The 20,603-nt window shown below is 47.2% G+C and overlaps 1 protein-coding gene across 3 annotated transcripts in view; it reads right to left on the minus strand.

Annotated features, from left to right (window-relative positions):
- The window catches only part of LOC140471345 (beta-1,4 N-acetylgalactosaminyltransferase 1-like), a 102,390-nt gene extending 85,944 nt beyond the window's left edge, over positions 1-16,446 (minus strand). Inside the window, exons 1-2 of one of the 3 annotated variants that reach the window (XM_072567368.1) lie at positions 16,288-16,446; positions 16,125-16,176 (exon numbers count right to left, since the gene is read on the minus strand). The gene's annotated coding sequence lies outside the window, so the exon portion shown is untranslated. The remainder of the gene's footprint in view (positions 1-16,124; positions 16,177-16,287) is intronic. The other 2 variants (XM_072567367.1, XM_072567369.1) reach the window with 2 other exon arrangements.
- Positions 16,447-20,603: the final 4,157 nt, after the last annotated feature.

Below are 20,603 nucleotides of genomic sequence, written 5' to 3' on the forward strand. Positions count from 1 at the left end.
ATTGTAGTGCACTGTCGCCATCTTCAAATCAATTCTCAAGGCTGCAAATCTTCACCTTCCCAGTCTTCGTTTCTGAGGACCGCCCGACTTCAGGTGAAAAGTTCGACCCTGGCCCAACCAACCACTGCTGCCCTTATCGTCTCTCCTCGTCCTATCAACCTCTGGCACTGGCTTTCACGATTAGGCCCGAGACCCTACTTCCCCCGACACTTCTCAAAAAGCCATTGTTTCGGAGAACAAAGTAACACATTGTTCAACGACGACCAAGTGGATCACACATTTTACTGATGTGTCCTCTTTTGAGTTAAACGCTACAAGCAAAACACTCCACACACAGCAACGACACACAAAGACCAGCATTATGCCAACCCCATGTGGCGGGCACACGAGAGGGAAAAAAAAAACAATCCTGCACCGATTCCACATTCTGTACAATTCTTATTGGCTGAAGTGTTTCAGAACTGAAGCACGATTCAGCACGGATAGAGGCCGCTCAGACTCTGGCACATCAATGTCTGCTTTCTTAAATCACCTCTGCCCCTGCAATGTTGTTTCCCCTCTTTCAGACAAATGATCAAATTCCTTTGGGAAGGGCCGCGATTAAAATCGAAGACAGCCCCAGGCAGTACCGTCTCCCCATCTTGAATAGAAGCTCCCTACTCTTGTTCCCTTCGTTTGCGTCATAGTTTCTAATCAACCTGTTCAAAGATGGCAAGATGCACCTCTGGAGCAGGTGAGATTTGAACCCGGGCCTCTTAGTCTAGAGGTAGGGACACTACCAATGCACCATAAAAGCCCCATCTCATGTCTGACATATGTGTGCCTTGCCAGTTTGAGAGGTGGACCTATATAGAGTCAGAGATGTACAGCATGAAAACAGACCCTTTGGCTCAACCCGTCCATGCCGACCAGATATCCCAACCCAATCGAGTCCCATTCCCCAGCACTTGGCCCATATCCCTCTAAACCCTTCCTATTCATATACCCATCCTTCCAAACACCCAGTCATTCATCTGTCTGATTAATGAGCTGAAATATAAAATAGAGGCTGCAATTATTTTCGACTGAAAAGAAGGGGCAGCATGCATTTTCATTTATTAAAAAATTGAATCAGAAACAAACCTGTTGTGACTTAAAACGAAAAGGCCAGGAAATCTCCTCGTTTGAAATTCTGGTCTCCCTGCTAGTGGAAGGATGTTATGAAATTTGAAAGGGTTCAGAAAAGATTTACAAAGCAGTTATAAGGTTTGAGCTATAGGGAGAGGCTGAACAGGCTGGAGCTGTTTTCCCTGGAGCATCGGAGACTGAGGGGTGACCTTATAGAGGTTTATAAAATCATGAGGGGCATGGATAGGATAAATAGACAAGGTCTTTTCCCTGGGGTAGGGGAGTCCAGAACTATTTGACAATGAAGGTTAGTTTGATCTTAGAGTAGGATAAAAGGTCAGCACAACATCGCAGGCCGAAGAACCTGTACTGTTCTCCGTAGAGGGCATAGATTTAAGGTGAAAGGGAAAAGATTTAAAAGAGATGTAAGGGGCAACTTCTTCACATAGAGGGTGGTGCGTGTATGGAATGAGCTGCCAAGGAATAACTCTATAAAACAATCCAAGCCTGTCTAGTCTCCCCTTTTAGCTCGATTTGTCCCTCCCAGGCAACATCCTGGTGAACCTACTCTGTGCCCCCCCTCTGGTGCGATCCCATCCTTCCTGGATGGAAGTGACCAGAACTGCACACAGTCCTCCAGCGGGAGCCTGACCAACACCCTGTACAACTCCAACATCACCTCCTTGCTCTTATACTCTATACCACCACTGATGAAAGTAAGAGAGTAGGAGATTCAAAGGATTTGCATAGCCCTTAATGAAGCGATTTCTCTGCATTTTGGTTTCAAATTGCTTCTCCCTTATCCTGAGATGCTGCCCAGTCTCTCAGCATCCACCCTGTCAAGCCCTCTCAGGTATATAATTCTTTGAAGTTTGTATCACATATAGAAAGGGGTTTAGCATGCTTGCCTTCATTGCTCAGTCCTCTGAGTATAGGAGTGGGAATGTCATGTTGAGGTTGTTGAGGACGTTGGTGAGGCCATTTCTGGAGTACTGCGTCCAGTTCAGGCCTCTCGGTCATAGATAGAATAGATAGAAGATAGAATCCCCACAGTGTGGAAACAGGCCCAACAAATCCACACCGACTCTCTGAAGACTAACCCACACAGACCCATTCCCCTACTACTCTACATTTACCACAGACTAATGCACCTAACCTGCACATCCCTGAACACTACGGGACAATTTAGCATGGCCAATCCACCCTAACCTGCACCATGCCTGGACACTATTCAGCAATTTAGCATGGCCAATCCACACTAACCTACGCATCTTTGGATTGTGGGGGGGAAACCGGAGCACCTGCAGGAAACCCACGCCGACACGGGGAGAATGTGCAAACTCCACACAGACAGTCGCCAGAGGTTGGAATCGAACCCAGGTCTTTGGCACCGTGAGGTAACATTGCTCACCACTGAGCCACCATGTCAACCCACAGATGTTATTAAGCTGGAGAGGATTCAGAAGAGATTTACCAGGATGCTGCAGGGAATGGAGGGTTTGAGTTATATGGAGAGGCTGGGACTTTTTTTCATAGGAGGTTGAGGGGTGATCTTATGGAACTTTATAAAATCACGAGGGGTACAGATAAGGTGAATGGGAGGTGTCTTTACCCGAGGGGGTTTTGGAGACAGGGGGCAGAGATTTTAAGGTGAGAAGAGAAAGATTTAAAACAGACATGGAGGGTCAATTTTATTTTACCCAGCGATTGGTTGGTGTGTGGAATGAGCTTCCTGAGTTACAACATTTAAAAGATATTTGGATAAGTGCAGGAATAGGAAAGGTTTGGAGTGAGATGGGCCAGGAGCAGGCAGGTCTACTTTGGGATTATGTTTGGCATAGACTCGTTGGGCCGAAGGGTCTGTTTCCCTGCTGCATGACTCTCAGAGCTTTATCTTTCAATCTGTGCTTTGCTGTCCAGAACACCTGGAAACGTCCCCTCTGCTTTTCAGGAGCGGCCATAAATTGCAGGATCATCATACCAGGTAGGAAACAGTTAAAAAAAAAAATCACACAACACCAGGTTATAGTCCAACAGGTCTACTTGGAAGCTGTCCTGCCAGATTATCTCCAAAGGCTGAGCTGGCATGCTCCTCAACCAATCACAATGTACGATCCAGAACATCCTGTCTCAGGTAGAAAGCTTATCATCTGTAACATCAACTAAACCAAATCGCATCATCATTCCGGGACACCAGCTGGAGATTTCACTGCTCAGAATGCTAGCCATTCACTGTCATACCTTTCCAAAAGGCAAGAAAAGATTTTGTGGAGATGGTGCTCCTTTCACCTCCGAAAAAACGTTGCGAGTCAGACTCCACCGTGTGGAATATTTCCCAAGCTTCTGGCTCTCAGTGTCAGCAGCAAAAACACTTCCCGGGATTGAAACCGGACGCTGACCTCGGCACCGGAAAAGACAATGGCAGAAACAGCCCCGTCGACCCGCCTCACTAACACCTGGGGCCTGGTGCCAACATTGGGGGAGCTGTCTCCCAGACTACTCCAACAACAGCCTGACATGGTCATACTCACAGAGTTATACCTTCCAGACAATGTCCCAGACACTACCATCACCATCCCTGGTTACACCCTGTCCCACCGGCAGGACAGACCCAGCTGAGGTGGGGATACAGTGGGATACAGTCGGGAGGGAGTTACTCTGGGAGTCTTCAACATTGACTCCGGGCCCCATGAAGTCTCATGACTTCAGGTTAAACCTGGATAAGGAACCCTCCTGCTGATCCCCACGTACTGTCTTCCCTCAGCTGATGAATCGGTACTCCTCCACATTGAACAACACTTAGAGGAAGCACCGAGGGTGGCAAGGTCACAGAATGTACCCTGGGTGGGGGATCCCAATGTCCACCACCAAGAGTATCTCAGCAGCAGTATTACTGATCGAGCTGGTCAGGTCCTAAAGGACATCGCTGCTAGACTGGGTCTGAGGCAGGTGGTGGGGGAACCAACAAGAGGGAAAAACATACTCAACCCCATCCTTACCAATCTGCCAGCTGCAGATGTGTCTGTCCGTGACAGTATCGGTGAGAGTGACCACCGCACAGTCCTTGTGGAGACAAAGTCCCACCTTCACATTGAGAATACCCTCCATCGTGTTGTGTGGCCTATCACTGTGCTCAATGGGACAGACTTCATACAGATCGAGCAACTCAAGACTGGGCATCCATGAGGCTCTGTGGGCCATCAACAGCAGGAGAACTGTACTCCAGCACAATCTGTAACCTCATGGCCCGGCCTATCCCCCACTCAACCATTACCATCAAGTCATGGGGATCAACCCTGGTTCAATGGAGGGTGCAGGAGGACATGGCAGGAGCAGCACCAGGTATTCCTGAAGGTGAGATATTAACCTGGTGAAGCCCCCAAACAGGATTACTTACACACCAAACAGCAAAAGCAGCAAGTGATAGACAGAGCTAAGTGATCCCACAATCACTGGATCAGATCTAAGCTCTGCAGTCCTGCCACATCCAGTCGTGAATGGTGGTGGGGGAATTAAACAACTCACTGGAGGAGGAGCCCCCACAAATATCCCCATCCTCAATGATGGAGGAGCCCAGCACATCAGGGCAAAAGGTCAGGCTGAAGCTTTCACAGCAATCTTCAGCCTGAAGTGCTGAGTGGATGACCCATCTCAGCCTCCTCCAGTGGTCCCCACCGTTACAGATCCCAGTCTTCAGCCAATCCCATTCACTCCATGTGATATCAAGCAACGGTCGGAGACACTGGATACTGCAAAGGCTATGGGCCCTGACAACATTCCAGCAATAGGACTGAAGACTTGTGCTCCAGAACTTGTCGCTCCCCTAGCCAAGCTGTTCCAGTACAGTTACAACACTGGCATCTACCCGACAATGTGGAAGATTGCCCAGGTATGTCCTGTACCCAAAAGGCAGGTCAAATCCAACCTGGTGAATTACTGCCCCATCGGTCTCCTCTCGATCATCAGGAAAGTGATGGAAGGTGTCACCAACAGTGCTACCAAGCAGCACCTGCTCAGCAATGACCTGCTCAGTGAGGCCCAGTTTGGGTCCCACCAGGGTCACTCAGCTCCTGACCTCATTACAGCCTTGCACATAGGAAGATGGTTGTGGTTGTTGGAGGTCAGTCATCTCAGCTCCAGGACATCTCTGCAGGAGTTCCTCAGGGTACTGTCCAAGCCCAACCATCTTCAGCTGCTTCATCAATGACCTTCCCTCCATCATAAGGTCAGAAGTGGGGGATGTTCACTGATGATTGCACAGTGTTCAGCACCATTCACGACTCCTCAGATACTGAAGCAGTTCATGTCCAAATACAGTAAGATCTGGGCAATACCCAGGCTTGGGCTTACAAGCACCATACAAGTGCCAGGCTCTGACCATCTCGAACAAGACAGAATCTAACTATCACCCCTTGACATTCAGCGGTGTTACCGCCACTGAATCACCACATTCAACATCCTGGGGGGGATTACGATTGATCAGAAACTCAACTGGACTCACTACATAAGCACAGTGGGTACAGGAGCAGGTCAGTAGCTCGGAAGCCTGCAGCAAGTAACTCCCCAAAGCCTGCCCCACCATCTACAAGGCACAAGTCAGGCGGGTGATGGAATACTCCCCACTTGCCCCTGGATGGGGGCAGCTCCAACAACACTCAAGAAGCTCAACACCATCCAGGATAAAGCAGCCGCTTGATTGGCCCCACATCCACAAACACCCACTCCCTCCCCCACTCAGTAGCAGCAGTGTGTACCATCTACAAGATGCACTGCAGGAATTCACCAAAGACATCACCTTCCAAACCCACTAGTATTTCCATCTAGAAGGACAAGGGCAGCAGATACATGGGAACACCAGTCCCTGCAAGTTCCCCTCCGAGCCCCACACCATCCTGACTTGGAAATCTATCGCCGTGCCTTCAGTGTCACTGGGACAGAATCCTGGAATTCCCCTCCCTCAAGGTGTTAAGTTCAATTTAGCAAAGAGCAATGGTACATCCCATGGATCCTTGGTAGATGTGAACACGGGTCTTAACAGTGAGAAAACTGTTTGTGAACCCATTGCACCAACTCCCAGCATAATGGCGAACAATTTCATATGTCTGTGTCTATGTAACTAATTCATGACTGCAATTCTACAGAAGATGCATCGGATTCCATCACACACCATGAGTTTGTAATTGCAGACGGACATTTTCCAAAGTTAAATGAATACAAAAAAATGTCCCAGCATGGATATGGTTTGACTAAATCACAGATGGTACAGATATGAGTCAGTTCTTTGGATCCTATCTATATGGGTTGCACACGGCTGGGAAAATAACAGCAGTTCCATGATACACAACACTATAGATGTGCAAATCAGCCAGCACATTTAGGAGAGCGAGAGACAGCTTATGGCTCTCGAATCTGCTGAACGTGTTCGCCAACGTAAAGCCCTCTGCCACTTGTCTCAGGCTTGCTCTTAGCCTTGCTGTTATTTTTAAGAACCTGCCGAAATTGCACAGTGACTGTCATTTCAACTCACTGCAGAAAATTAGGTCGAGCGATTAGCAGCGCAAGTATCTTTTTAAAACTAATTTTCTATCCAACGCCAATCAACCTGTGCAGTCAGGAGAGGAACAAGTAAGTGATACTGTTCAATCTCATTTTGACACGTCTTAGATTGTTCTTAGATTGTTCTTATTTAACATTTCAACCCCCTTTTTTTCCTTCTCTTTGTCTCCATTTCTCGCTCTCAATCCAATATTTGTTTTCATCTCTCGTGTATACTTGATTTGATCATTTTCCGTCATCTCTCTACTTTTATCCCCCCCCAATCCTTCATTCTTGTCTGTGGAGGAGATTGACCTGCAGTCTTTCACTGAGGTTCCAGACCACATTATTGCCAACGGACTCCTGAAAGCAAGTTGCAACTGAGACCATGTTGGCTAAAGGGGCCAAAAAAGAGCATTTTGAACCCAATAAGTGAGAAAATTATATCCTCAACGAAATGAGTTTCACCCCCATCTGGAATATTGAAGGAAGGTTTGATGAGGAAAGGCTGAAGGAACTGAGGCTGTTTTCATCAGAGACAAGGAGGTCACTCAATGGAGATGTACAAGATAATCAGAGCGTTAGGTAGGGTGGACAGTGACAGCCTTTTTCCTCAGATGGTGTCGGCTAACATGAGGGGACATAGCTTTAAATTGAAGGGTGAGAGATATAGGACAGGTACCAGAGGCAGTTTCTTTACTCAAGAGAGTAGTCGGGGCATGGAACGCCCTGCCTGCAGCAGTAGTAGACTCACCAACTTTAAGGGCATTTAAATGGGTATTGGACATACATATGGGTAAGAATGGAATGGTGTAGGTTAGATGGACATCAGATTAATTTCGCAGGTTAGCACAACATCGAGGGCTGAAGGGCCTGTACTGCACTGTAGCGTTCTATGTTCTATCCCATTAAGTGGAAATAAAGTTAGAGATGCTAAGCAGATACATTTTAATATTTAAAATTTAATATTTCATATTTTGACATTTTAATATTTAAAAATGCACAGTCAACAAGCTATAGCTCCCCAGCCTTGCAAATAAAACCAACTGAAAAAAAAAATAATTTGACATGGAGAATATTGAAATTTCTGATTCACTGATGCTGCTCACTCTCCAGTGACATAGAGGAATAGTATTACTGCTACGTCATTCATAAAGGGCTCAGAATCATTTCAAACTGCCAGATTCTCAATGTATTTTTCATTTCAATAGTTTCACAGCCAGTACATCACAGGGGCTGGAATTGTGATTTGCCTGATGACTAATGATCAACACAGTAATCAAAACAGAAAGTGCTGGAGAACCGCAGCAGGTCCTGGCAGTGTCTGTGGAGAGACAGATACACAGAGAGAGAGAGAGAGAGAGAGAGAGACAGACAGACAGACGGAGTTAGTGTTTCAAGCCCAAATGGCTCTTTTTTCAGAACAAAAGCAGACATTCTAGTAAGAGATTTGTTTCACATATCTGCTCATTTCCCCTTCTCCTCGACTAACTCTCTCTCTCTCTCTCTCTCTCTCTCTGTCTCCTCAAGGGTCCCCCGACACATCCAGTAATTCCCTTTGATTGTCATATCTATGGCATACGCTCCTTATCCACTTTCAGCTTCCCTTCGGTCTGCCATCACTCCTTCATCTTCCTCATGCTCTTAACTCAAACCTTCTCAGTACCTTCTATCTCTATATGCCCCCTGTCCTCGAGTTCAGTTTGTTTTGAATTTTTCCAATCATCCACGGAAATTTGAAGCATTTAATAATCACCTTTTTTCAAACATCAAAAGAAGCAACAATGTTGTTCTCTCATTCTTACAGCACAATAAGTGGCTCAGTGGTTAGAACTGCTGCCTCACAGTGCCAGGCACCCGGGTTCGATTCCAGCCTCGGGTGACTCTCTGTGTGGGTTTCCTCTGGGTGATCCCACAATCCACAGATGTGCAGGTTAGGGTGGATTGACCATGCTAAATTGTCCCATAGTGCCCAGGGATGTGCAGGTTAGTATGGATTGGCCATGCTAAATTGTCCCATAGTGCCCAGGGATGTGTAGGTTAGTATGGATTGGCCATGCTAAATTGTCCCATAGTGCCCAGGGATGTGTAGGTTAGTATGGATTGGCCATGCTAAATTGTCCCATAGTGCCCAGGGATGTACAGGTTAGTGTGGATTGGCCATGCTAAATTGACCCATAGTGCCCAGGGATGTGCAGGTTAGGGTGGATTGGCCATGCTAAATTGTCCCATAGTGCCCAGGGATGTGCAGGTTAGTATGGATTGGCCATGCTAAATTGTCCCATAGTGCCCAGGGATGTGTAGGTTAGTATGGATTGGCCATGCTAAATTGTCCCATAGTGCCCAGGGATGTGTAGGTTAGTATGGATTGGCCATGCTAAATTGTCCCATAGTGCCCAGGGATGTACAGGTTAGTGTGGATTGGCCATGCTAAATTGACCCATAGTGCCCAGGGATGTGCAGGTTAGGGTGGATTGGCCATGCTAAATTGTCCCATAGTGCCCAGGGATGTGCAGGTTAGGGTGGATTGGCCATACTAAATTGTCCCATAGTGCCCAGGGATGTGCAGGTGAGGGTGGATTGGCCATGCTAAATTGACCCATAGTGCCCAGGGATGTGCAGGTTAGGGTGGATTGGCCATGCTAAATTGTCCCATAGTGCCCAGGGATGTTCAGGTTAGGGTGGATTGGTCAGAGAGAAATGTAAAGTAAGAATATCGGGGACTGGGTCTGGGCTCTTCAGAGGGTTGGTGTGGACGTGCTGGGCTAAATGGTCTGTTTCCACACTGTATGGATTCTATTAAATAAAGTCGTAGAGATGTACAGCATGGAAACAGACCCTTCAGTCAAACTCGTCCATGCCGACCAGATATCCCAACCCAATGTAGTCCCATTTACCTGCACTTGGCCAATATCCCCTCTAACCCCTTCCTATTCATATTACTATCCAGATGCCTTTTAAATGTTGTAATTGTACCAGCCTCCACCACCTCCTCTGGCAGCTCATTCCATACACGTACCAACCTCTGCGTAAAAACGTTGCCCCTCAGGTCCCTTTTAAATCTTTCCCCTCTTACCCTAAACCTGTGCCTCCCTTGGACTCGGAGCTGAAAATGTGTTGCTGAAAAAGCGCAGCAGGTCAGGCAGCATCCAAGGAGCAGGAGAATCGACGTTTCGGGCATGGGCCCTTCTTCAGGAAGAAGGGCTGAAGAAGGGCCCATGCCCGAAACATTGATTCTCCTGCTCCTTGGATGCTGCCTGACCTGCTGCGCTTTTCCAGCAACACATTTTCAGCTCTGATCTCCAGCATCCACAGTCCTCACTTTCCCCTCCCTTGGACTCCCCTCCTCTGGGGAAAAGACCTTGGCTATTCACCCTATCCATGCCCCTCATGATTTTATAAACCTCTATAAGGTCACCCGTCAGCCTCCGACACTCCAGGGAAAACAGCCCCAGCCTATTCAGCCTCTCCCTGTAGCTCAAACCCTCCAACCCTGGCAACATCCTTGCAAATCTTTCCTGAACCCTTTTCAATTTTCACAACATCTTTCCTATAGCAGGGAGACTAGAACTAAACACAGTATTCCAAAAGGGGCCTAACCAAAGACCCCACAGCACTATTTTGAAGAGGGGGCTATTTCTCCCTGGGATCCAGGCCTCTCTCTCTCTCTCTCACCATTGAGATCACGAATAATCAGATTCACTTCTGATCTACAATGCAGACAAAGTGCACAGCCTCTCAAAACCACAATAGGAATCACCATTCCCAAAGACAGATGTTTATCTCATTGCTGGGTGTGGGAGCTTAATGTACACAAACCCATTGCCATGTTGCCTATAATACAACAGTGACTACACTCCCAAATTACTTGATGAACTGTAAATAATCTGGCATGTCCTGGAGTTGCAAAAGTTGCTACGTCAACGTAACCCTATTTTGTGTTCTTTACTCCTTCTGTCTGACTTATTCTGTCGCTCTTAAAAATTATCAATAAATTAATGTATTTCTCTTCCTTGCTTGCCAGTCACTGTCTGCTAAGACCATTAAGTTTGTATTTTCCCCAAGGCGTTATTATTTGAACCCAGCTGACATTACTACCGGATAAACTTTAATTGGTGACTATTCTTGTTTGGTTTTGAACAAGGTCCGTCGGTCACTAAAACACAAACATGTGACACTGCAGATCCAAGTTTCACAAAGTTTCTATAGGGAAAGAAATGAGGATAAAATAGAAAAAAAACTATACAACACAAATTTAAAGATTTTGAGACACTCGATTGTAAAATACTATCCCATGAATCCCAAAATCCTCCTTCACAGTGCTCAGACCAAGGAGAACTACAGTCTATTTTACATTTATGAGGCTTAGAATTTGATGGTTGCTTCGATTCCCTGTCTTGAGAATCTGACAGCCTCTTCCCAGCAGCCTTTGTACAGCAGAGCTCAGACTTTCTCAGTTTCAAATAACCCCTGCAGGGTTTCAACCAAACATTTCTGATCTGGAACTTTTAGACTTAAATTCCTCATGTTGAGGCAACAACTTTCTTACCAGATCTAAACAAGCTCCTTCCCTCACAGGAACAACTGTTTTAGACATCCAGATTCAGCCAATATTTCTGCAGGCATTGAAACTAAAAAGACTTTTATTCGAAACTGTGACTGTCTTGCCTAAGCCCAAACAAAACCTCCTGAAACCTTTTATCTGAAAGCGTTATGGGTTGTCTGCTCATGAACTCCTCTAATAGAAATAAAACCCCATTACTCTTCAGGCAAGTCTCTTCCTGATCTGATGTTTTGCAAGTTAATTATTGAACCTCTTCACAGACATGCAGGGCAAAAACCCAAATGCTGCCAGCTCTGGTTCAATATCTGAAATGAATACAGATAAATCACACACTTGCATCACCTTAAGGAAGACAGAACTATAACCTCAGCTTTTACTGAATATATACTGAGTGCTGTGCTCAAGAGAGAGCTGTAACATCAGAGGTCAGTTCGGGATTTGGAGTGGAACAGTTTTAAAGTCAGCAGCAAGTATTCCTTCGTTCAGACACAACATAGTTCATCAACAAAAGTTCATTTGGATTTGTTCCAACAAACGTAACAAAGTTTCAGCCTTTGGTTGCCAGGAAGAAAGTTGGGGGGTGGAGTGGGGGGGCGGGGGGCGTGCAGAGGAGATTTACCAGAATGATTCCAGGCATGGGGGATATTAGCTCCAAGGTTAGGGAGAGAGAAGATGGGACTGTTCTTGGAGCAAGGGAGATCGACAGAAGATATGATCAAATAACTATACAGCATGGATACAGACCCTTCGACCCAACCAGTCCATGCCAACCATAAACTAGTCCCACCTGCCTGCTCCTGGCCCATATCCCTCCAAGCCTTTCCTAGTCATGTCCTTATCCAAAATGTCTTTTAAACATTGTAACTGTACCCACATCCACCACTTCCTCAGGAAGTTCATTCCCCATACAAACCACATAAACCAAATAAACGCCCCAATATCTGTTTTACATCTCTCTCCTCTCACCTTAAAAATATGCCCCCTAACCTTGCAAACCCCCGTCTGCCATTCACCATATCTATACCCCTCATGATTTTTAACCCTCTACAGGGTCACCGTTCAGCCTCCTACACTCCAATGAAAAAAGTCCCAGCCAATCCAGCCTCTCCTTATTACTCAACCCTCCAATCCCAGCAACATCCTGGTAAATCTCTTCTGAACCCTCTCCAGCTTAATAATATCCTTCCTGTAACAGGGGGACCAGAACTGGACACAGTTCTCCAGACGAGGCCTCACCAATGTCCTGTACAACCTCAACATGACGTCCCACCTCCTACACTCAAAGGTCTGAGCAATGAAGGCAAGTCTGCTAAACACCTTCTTAACCCCCCTGTCTATATGTGATTAGGGGAAAGTGAGGGCTGCAGATGCTGGAGATCAGAGTTGAAAAGTGTGGTTCTGGTGTGGACAAAGATCTGCCAGCCTGCCTACCCACAGCATGGCCACACAGAACACAGAAATCAAGCCTGTCCAAACCATACAAGAAACCCCCAGAATGCCTCAGCATTGACCAAACAGGCTGACAAGGGAAACCTGGCATGACCACAGTCACTCGCAGACCAGGGAATACACTTCCCAAGACAAACTGACAATAAGCTTCCTGGACCAGATCAACACAGCTGTCCCAAAGCCCTAAGGGCAGTCTCGTACCCCAGGTGATACCAAAGCCACACAAAGGACAGGTCAGACGGAGAGGCACCTGAATACCCCGCTCACAGGAGAGAAACAATGGAAACATCTCACTGCCAAGGAACGAGGCATTCTCACCGACCCTCAAAGAGAGCTGGAATCTCCTGATTCCATTTACCCTCAAAGAGAGCTGGAATCTCCTGATCCCATTTACCCTCAAAGAGAGCTGGAATCTCCTGATCCCATTAAGAACTGATTGCTGCTGATAGGATGTTACATTGTATCTATACATTCAGAACATTCTGCTGATAACGGCTTTGTGATTATCACCATCGTAACTGGATTACTTGATTATTAAGACCATTGTATTTTCACTATTTTTAATTAGCCATCATTGTACAGTATTCCTGTAAAACTGGCTTGATTCTCAACTCAGGGAAGAGAGTTTCAGTTACCTGGTCAGACTATCTGTGCTGTTTCAGCTTGGTCAATTTCTCCTCCCTAATATTACTGTTAACAAATGGTTTGTTAACTTCACTTCGATCTGTGTTTTGTGATCTCTACTTTATTGGGCTTATTTCTCCGGCATCTGGAGAAGCGCGGCTGGTCAAGCAGCATCCAAGGAGCAGGAGAATCGACGTTTCGGGCATAAGCCCTTCATTAGGAATACTCAAATTGTCGATTCTCCTGCTCCTCGGATGCTGCCTGACCGACTGTGCTTTTCTAGCACCACACTCTTCAACTATGTATATGTGATGCAAACTTCAAAAGAATGATGTTCCTGAACATCTCTCTGTTCTACAACACTAACCATCTACTTTTAACTGTATAAGTCCTGCCCTGGTTTATTTTACCAAAATGAAATACCTCACTTTTATCCAAATTAAACTCCATCTGCCACTCCTCAGCCCATTGACCAGGATCTCTTTGTAATCTTAAATAACCTTCTTTGCTGTCCACTGCACCACCAATCTTGGTGTCATCGGCAAACGTACTGACCATGCCTTCTATATTGCCATCCAAATCATTTATATAACTGACAAACAACAGTGGGCCCAGCACCGATCCCTGTGGAACACCGCTGGTCACAGGCCTCCAGTCCGAGAAACAACCCTCTACCACCACCCTCTGTCTCCTAACATCAAGCCAATTTGGTATCCAATTGGCAAGCTCACCCTCTACCCCATGTGACCCTAACTTTACTAATTAGTCTGCCACGTTGAACCTTGTCAAAGACTTTACTGAAGTCTAGGTAGACAGAGTCTACCACTCTACCTTACAGATGGAGGGATACAAGAGGATAACAAGCTTAAACAAGAAAGGTACGTTCAATCTGCTTTCATTAGCTTATGGTACAAGGACTGAGGGAGGTGGGGGTCCACATTTTTAAGGCTTTAGACAAACGATGTGTTGTTGGTGGGGCGGGGGAGGGGAGGTAATGGGAAGACAACATTTATTTGAACGCAGTAGTAAGTGGTAATGACTTGGAACTCTCCGCCAACAAGTGAGGAGGAAAGAGACATGGGTGGTGAAGATTAGATTAGGTTACTTACAGTGTGGAAACAGGCCCTTCGGCCCAACAAGTCCACACCGCCCCGCCGAAGCGTATCCCACCCAGATAGGCATCATCCACAAGTTTGACTTAATTTTTAAGGGATTCGTGATCTGAATGAGCAGCTTTCAAAGGAGGGAAAGTGAGGCAAAAAGATTTCGGAAAGAGTTGCGGAGTTTACAGGGCCCTAGGCAGCTCAAGGCATGGCGAGCAGCGGCAGGGACATGAAAATGGGAGGGCACTGAAGAAGCCAGAATCAGAGTCAGAGAGATGTAGAGCACGGAAACAGACCCTTCGGTCCAACCCGTCCATGCCGACCCAGATATCCCAACCCAATCTAGTCCCATTTGCCCGCACCCGGCCCATCTCCCTCCGAACCCTTCCTATTCATGTCCCCATCCTGATGCCTTTTAAATGTTGCAATTGTACCAGCCTCCACCACTTCCTCTGGCAGCTCATTCCGTACACGCACCACCCTCTGTGTGAAAAAGTTGCCCCTTAGATCCCTTTTAAACCTTTCCTCTCTCACTCTAAACCTATGCCCTCCAATTTTAGACTCCCCCACCCCAGGGAAAAGACCTTGGCTATTCACCCTATCCATGCCTCTCATGATTTTATAAACCTCTCTGAGCTCACCCCTCAGCCTCCAACGCTCCAGGTATTGCTGGGCTTTATTGTAGCATCCTAGAAAGACTCTATATAAATGTATAATAAAATCAATGGGCTCAGAGATGTTATGACACAACTCTGGAGCAAAATGGGGCTTGAACCTGGGTCTCTTGGCTCAGAGGTAAGGACATACCACTGTGCCACAAAAAATCCAAATTCATTACCACTACACGTATTGGAGAGGGGCACAGCTGTTTGACCTCGACACTTTTTTGTCCTCCCAACTTTGGTCATGAGTCCAGAACTAGAGGGGCACAGGTTTAGGGTGAGAGGGGAAAGATATAAAAGGGACCTAAGAGGCAACTTTTTCACACAGAGGGTGGTACGTGTATGGAATGAACTGCCAGAGGAAGTGGTGGAGGCTGGTACAATTGCAACATTTAAGAGGCATTTGGATGAGTATATGAATAGGAAGGGTTTGGAGGGATATGGGCCAAGTGCTGGCAAATGGGACTAGATTGGGTTAGGATATCTGATCGGCATGGACAGGTTGGACCGAAAGGTACCGCACATCTCTATGACTGTAAGATCTGGTAGGTACTGGAGAGAGATTGGGTCTGAGAACATTCCTGTGAAGCACAGCGAAGGTGCTATATAAATTCAGTTGTTGGCCGAAAAGAATCCGAATGGGGATAGGCGGAAGAGTTCTTCAGTGTTTCTAATCTTCCACATTCCAGCAAACTACACCTCTGCTGAAAAAAAAATCACAGATAAGCGTTCTCCAACTTGCCCTTCTTAACACGCAGTCACTGTGCTGCCCACGTGATGATATTGCAGACCACGAATGCCCATATACCCCCCTCCCCAAACAGCCAAAGTCATTATTCTTTGCAAAACATGGACAAATCTGAGCTGGTTTTGCATTGAAAACATGCCCCCGTCTGTTTTTTTTTTGCTTTTTCAAAAGCAATTTCAGGGACTCTGTGGAAATCAATCTGATCCGTTGAAGTTCTTTCCATTTGTGAGAGAAAAAAAAATTTACGAATATCCACACACTCCAGCGTTTGCAATCTGACAATAGACCGGCAGTCATACAAAGAGCAATTGTGCATTTGGGCTGAAGCTTACCTTCTCAGTATCACTGGATGAACGTCCAAAGCGGGAATGTTTTGTTCATTCCCTAAAATATCATGGTTGCAAAACAAAAAAAAAATCAAATCAAAAGGAACACTAAAGATGTAGGTGTTTTTTTTTTCCTCCCCCCTCTGGCTCTCTTCAGGACTTGCCTTACCTGTTATGCGGTTAGCGGTATTCCTCCTCTCTCTCAGCCAACAGACAGACGGACTCCACATTCTGATTTTTCTCTCCGTCCCTCCAGCACTCTGCAGCTCTGCAACCTTTCCCGGTCAATGAGAGTGCGGCTGTTGCCCAGTGCTAGGATTCGCTCCCTCCAGTGGGATAGCCGCAGAATAGCAGAGAGAGAGAGAGAGAGAGGAATTTTACTCCACGTCTCGCCAGCAACAGACCCAGCTCCTGGACTTCTCAGCCCTATCGATTCGCGAGCAACTTTGAACAAGAAATGGACCTTTCCAGAACTGTGCATTTGTTTCCTGCAATGAGTTGGGAAGGGCGAGAGAGGGAATGCGTGCACGGATCTCAGCAAATTTGACAAAACAGAATTGGAGCGATGGCGAACTTGCTGTGCTTTGGATTCGTTGCAGACTAGGGGAGAGCTCTTGTGGTGCAATGGTAGTGTCCCAGCCTCTGAGCTAGGTGAACTCGTCCTGCCTGATCGAAGGGGGGGAGAGCAGTACACTAATAGCACGGCTGCTTTGTTATTGTGCGGTAGGAACTTACAAATTGGACAGGGAGTCAAGCCTGAGGTGCAGAGGCAGCATTTTCGTCCGAGCATCTCTGACTCGAGAAAGCATTGAACACACAATGACTGAGAAGTAGGCCATTCGGCCAGCCTCCTCTCCAAAGGAGCACGTCTAGGGCTTAAGACTGGGATGCAATGGCCAGTGGGTGCAGGCTATAAGCCAAATGACCTTCTGTGCTGCACTGTCCTCTCTGCAGTCCCTTGCATGTCGACCATTGACCTTGCAGTCAGAACTGGGTCACCCCTTTGTGTCTTCTAGTACAGGCACAGTGGTTTTTCCAGGGTGGCTCAGTGGTAAGCACTGCTGCCGCACAGGGCCAGAGACCTGGGTTTGATTCCAGCCTCGGAGTTTGCACATTCTCCCCGTGTCTGCAAGGGTTTGATCCAGTTTTCCCCCACAGCCCGCAGATGTGCAGGTTAGGGTGGATTGGCCATGCTAAATTGTCCCATAGTGCCCAGGGATGTGCAGGTTAGGGTGGATTGGCCATGCTAAATTGTCCCATAGTGCCCAGGGATGTACAGGTTAGGGTGGATTGGCCGTGCTAAATTGTCCCATAGTGCCCAGGGATGTGTAGGTTAGGGGGGATTGGCCATGCTAAATTGTCCCATAGTGCCCAGGGATGTGCAGGTTAGGGTGGATTGGCCATGCTAAATTGTCCCATAGTGCCCAGGGATGTACAGGTTAGGGTGGATTGGCCGTGCTAAATTGTCCCATAGTGCCCAGGGATGTGCAGGTTAGGGTGGGTTGGCCATGCTAAATTGTCCCATAGTACCCAGGGATGTGCAGGTTAGGGTGGATTGGCCGTGCTAAATTGTCCCATAGTGCCTAGGGATGTGTAGGTTAGGGTGGATTGGCCATGCTAAATTGTCCCATAGTGCCCAGGGATGTGTAGGTTAGGGTGGATTGGCCATGCTAAATTGTCCCATAGTGCCCAGGGATGTGCAGGTTAGGGTGGATTGGCCATGCTAAATTGTCCCATAGTGCCCAGGGATGTACAGGTTAGGGTGGATTGGCCGTGCTAAATTGTCCCATAGTGCCCAGGGATGTGTAGGTTAGGGGGGATTGGCCATGCTAAATTGTCCCATAGTGCCCAGGGATGTGCAGGTTAGGGTGGATTGGCCATGCTAAATTGTCCCATAGTGCCCAGGGATGTGCAGGTTAGGGGGGATTGGCCATGCTAAATTGTCCCATAGTGCCCAGGGATGTGTAGGTTAGGGGGGATTGGCCATGCTAAATTGTCCCATAGTGCCCAGCGATGTGGTGATTAGGTGCATTAGTCAGGCGGAAATGTAGAGTAATAGGATAGGGGGGATGGGTCTGGGTGGGAATGTCTTCAGAGGGTGAGTGTGGCCTGTTGGGCTGAATGGCCTGTAGGGCCTCTGTCAGCTTTTTGTAATTTCATGCTACCATTGGCCATCTAAGCCCAACAGTAAAGATCTTGCAGTGCAATGGTAGTGACTCTACCTCTAGTATAGGTGATCCTGGCCCAAGTCCCTGGAGGTGTGTCATTCCCATATCCTGGCGGGTTCATTAATATAAATGTAGACAAAGATTATTCACATGGATCGGGTTTCCAGGACGATGCCAGCATTTACTGAAATTAAACCTCGTGGATAAAACCACAGGGGAACTGAAAGGCAAGATGTTTAACTTATTGCTCCTGATATTTTAGGTCAACCCCGCTCAGAGAAGTTATGACACAACTCTGGAACAAGTGGAGCTTGAACCTGGATCTCCTGCCTCTGAGGTAGGGACATTAGCTCTGCACGACGAAAGCTCCAATTTCCTTGCCCTACAAATATTGGAGGTGAGGGGGGTGGTGGGTGAGGAACATGGCTGTTTGACCTATTGCAGGTGGATAGTTGGTTAATGAACTATTCAGGAATGTGAGCAAGCACCCCCAGTGTCAGGACCATCACAGTTCAGTCCCATTTTTCCCCAACCGCTACCCAAGCTGGCGCTTTCTATATGGTGAGTCACTGGAAGGAAAAGGAGTTCTGCCAACAATAGTGATGGTAAGGGAACAGACGTGGGCAATAAAGTGGCCAAGGCCTCCTTGCCAGGGGATGACTGGCAGCAGCCTTCCATTTGCATCCCCAATTTCCTTGCCCTCCAAATATTGGAGGGGGACGGGGTGAGGAACGTGGCTAAGTCCTGCTAAGATTTGCTTTTCCAAAATGCAGCACCTCACGTTTATCTGAATTAAACTCCATCTGCCACTTCTCAGCCCATTGGCCCATCTGATCAAGATCATGTTGTAATCTGAGGTAACCCTCTTCGCTGTCCAATACATCTCCAATTTTGGTGTCAACAGCAAACTTACTAACTGTACCTCTTATGCTCACAGCCAAATCACGAAATGACGAAAAGTAGTGGACCCAGCACCGATCCTTGTGGCATTCCACTGGTCACAGGCCACCAGTCTGAAAAACAACTCTCCACCACCACCCTTTGTCTTCTACCTTTGAGCCAGTTCTGTATCCAAATGGCTAGTTCTCCCTGTATTCCATGAGATCTAACCTTGCTAACTAGTCTCCCATGGGGTATCTCGTTGAATGCCTTACTGAAGTCCATATAGATCACGCCACCCCTTTGCCCTCATCAATCTTGTTTGTTACTTCTTCAAAAAACTCAATCAAGTTTGTGAGACATGATTTCCCACGCACAAAGCCATGTTGACTATCCCGAATCAGTCCTTGCCTTTCCAAATACATGTACATCCTGTCCCTCGGGATTCCCTCCAACAACTTGCCCACCACCAACGTCAGACTCACGAACTGGACCAAAGGGTCTGTTTCCATGCTGTACATCTCTATGACTACTCATTAAGCTTGGCTCACCCATGTCCCGAGAGGAATGCCGTTGGTGAGGAGGTACTAGCACTTGTCACACACTCAGTGGCTGGCCCAAAGCTAGCAGGCAGGGGTTGCCAACTGGGTTCCAACTCCAGAGGGCACATTTCTGAGCCTGATGTCATTCTGAACTGACACGCTAAGTAATGCTGCTGTGTGAGCATTGGAGGCATTCAAGAGCCAGCACCATCGAGCAGAATTGTTACGGCTCCAACAGAGGTCATTCGGCCCACTCTGCCTGCATGCCAGCTGTCTTGGAAGAGAGACAATGACGTCTCACACCTCCTTGGCTGTCTATGGTTCATTGCCAGTTATTTTCAACAGAATGCCCAGTTACCAATAGTCCTAGGCAGCGTTGTGACTCTTGGAGGGGTGTTCTGTCTGGAGATGCTGTTGCCTCCATTATCCAGGGCGGATTCATCATGTTGGAACATCAGCCAAACAGTTAAATCATATGGCACATTAAATCGAAGCTAAAACATTGCAGATGCTGGAAACCCGAAATGAAATGAAGTTAAAATCTTAATGTGACCACCACCCCTTGATTTTCAGTGGTGTTACCATCACTGAATCCCTCACTATCCACACCCTAGGGATCACCATTAACCAGAAACTGAACTGGACTCACCAGATAAACGTAGTGGCTACAAGAGCAGGTCAGAGGCTGGGAATCCTGCAGTGAGTTACTCCCCTCCTAAGTCCCCAAAGCCTGTCCCACCATCTCCAAGGCACAAGTCAGGAGGGTGATGGAATACTCCCCACTTGCCCCTGGATGGGGGCAGCTCCAACAACACTCAAGAAGCTCAACCCCATCCAGGACAAAGCAGCCGCTTGATTGGCCCCACATCCACAAACACCCACTCCCTCCCCCCACC

The sequence above is a fragment of the Chiloscyllium punctatum genome, chromosome X (assembly GCF_047496795.1).
Source record: "Chiloscyllium punctatum isolate Juve2018m chromosome X, sChiPun1.3, whole genome shotgun sequence".
Classification (NCBI taxonomy): Eukaryota; Metazoa; Chordata; class Chondrichthyes; order Orectolobiformes; family Hemiscylliidae; genus Chiloscyllium; species Chiloscyllium punctatum.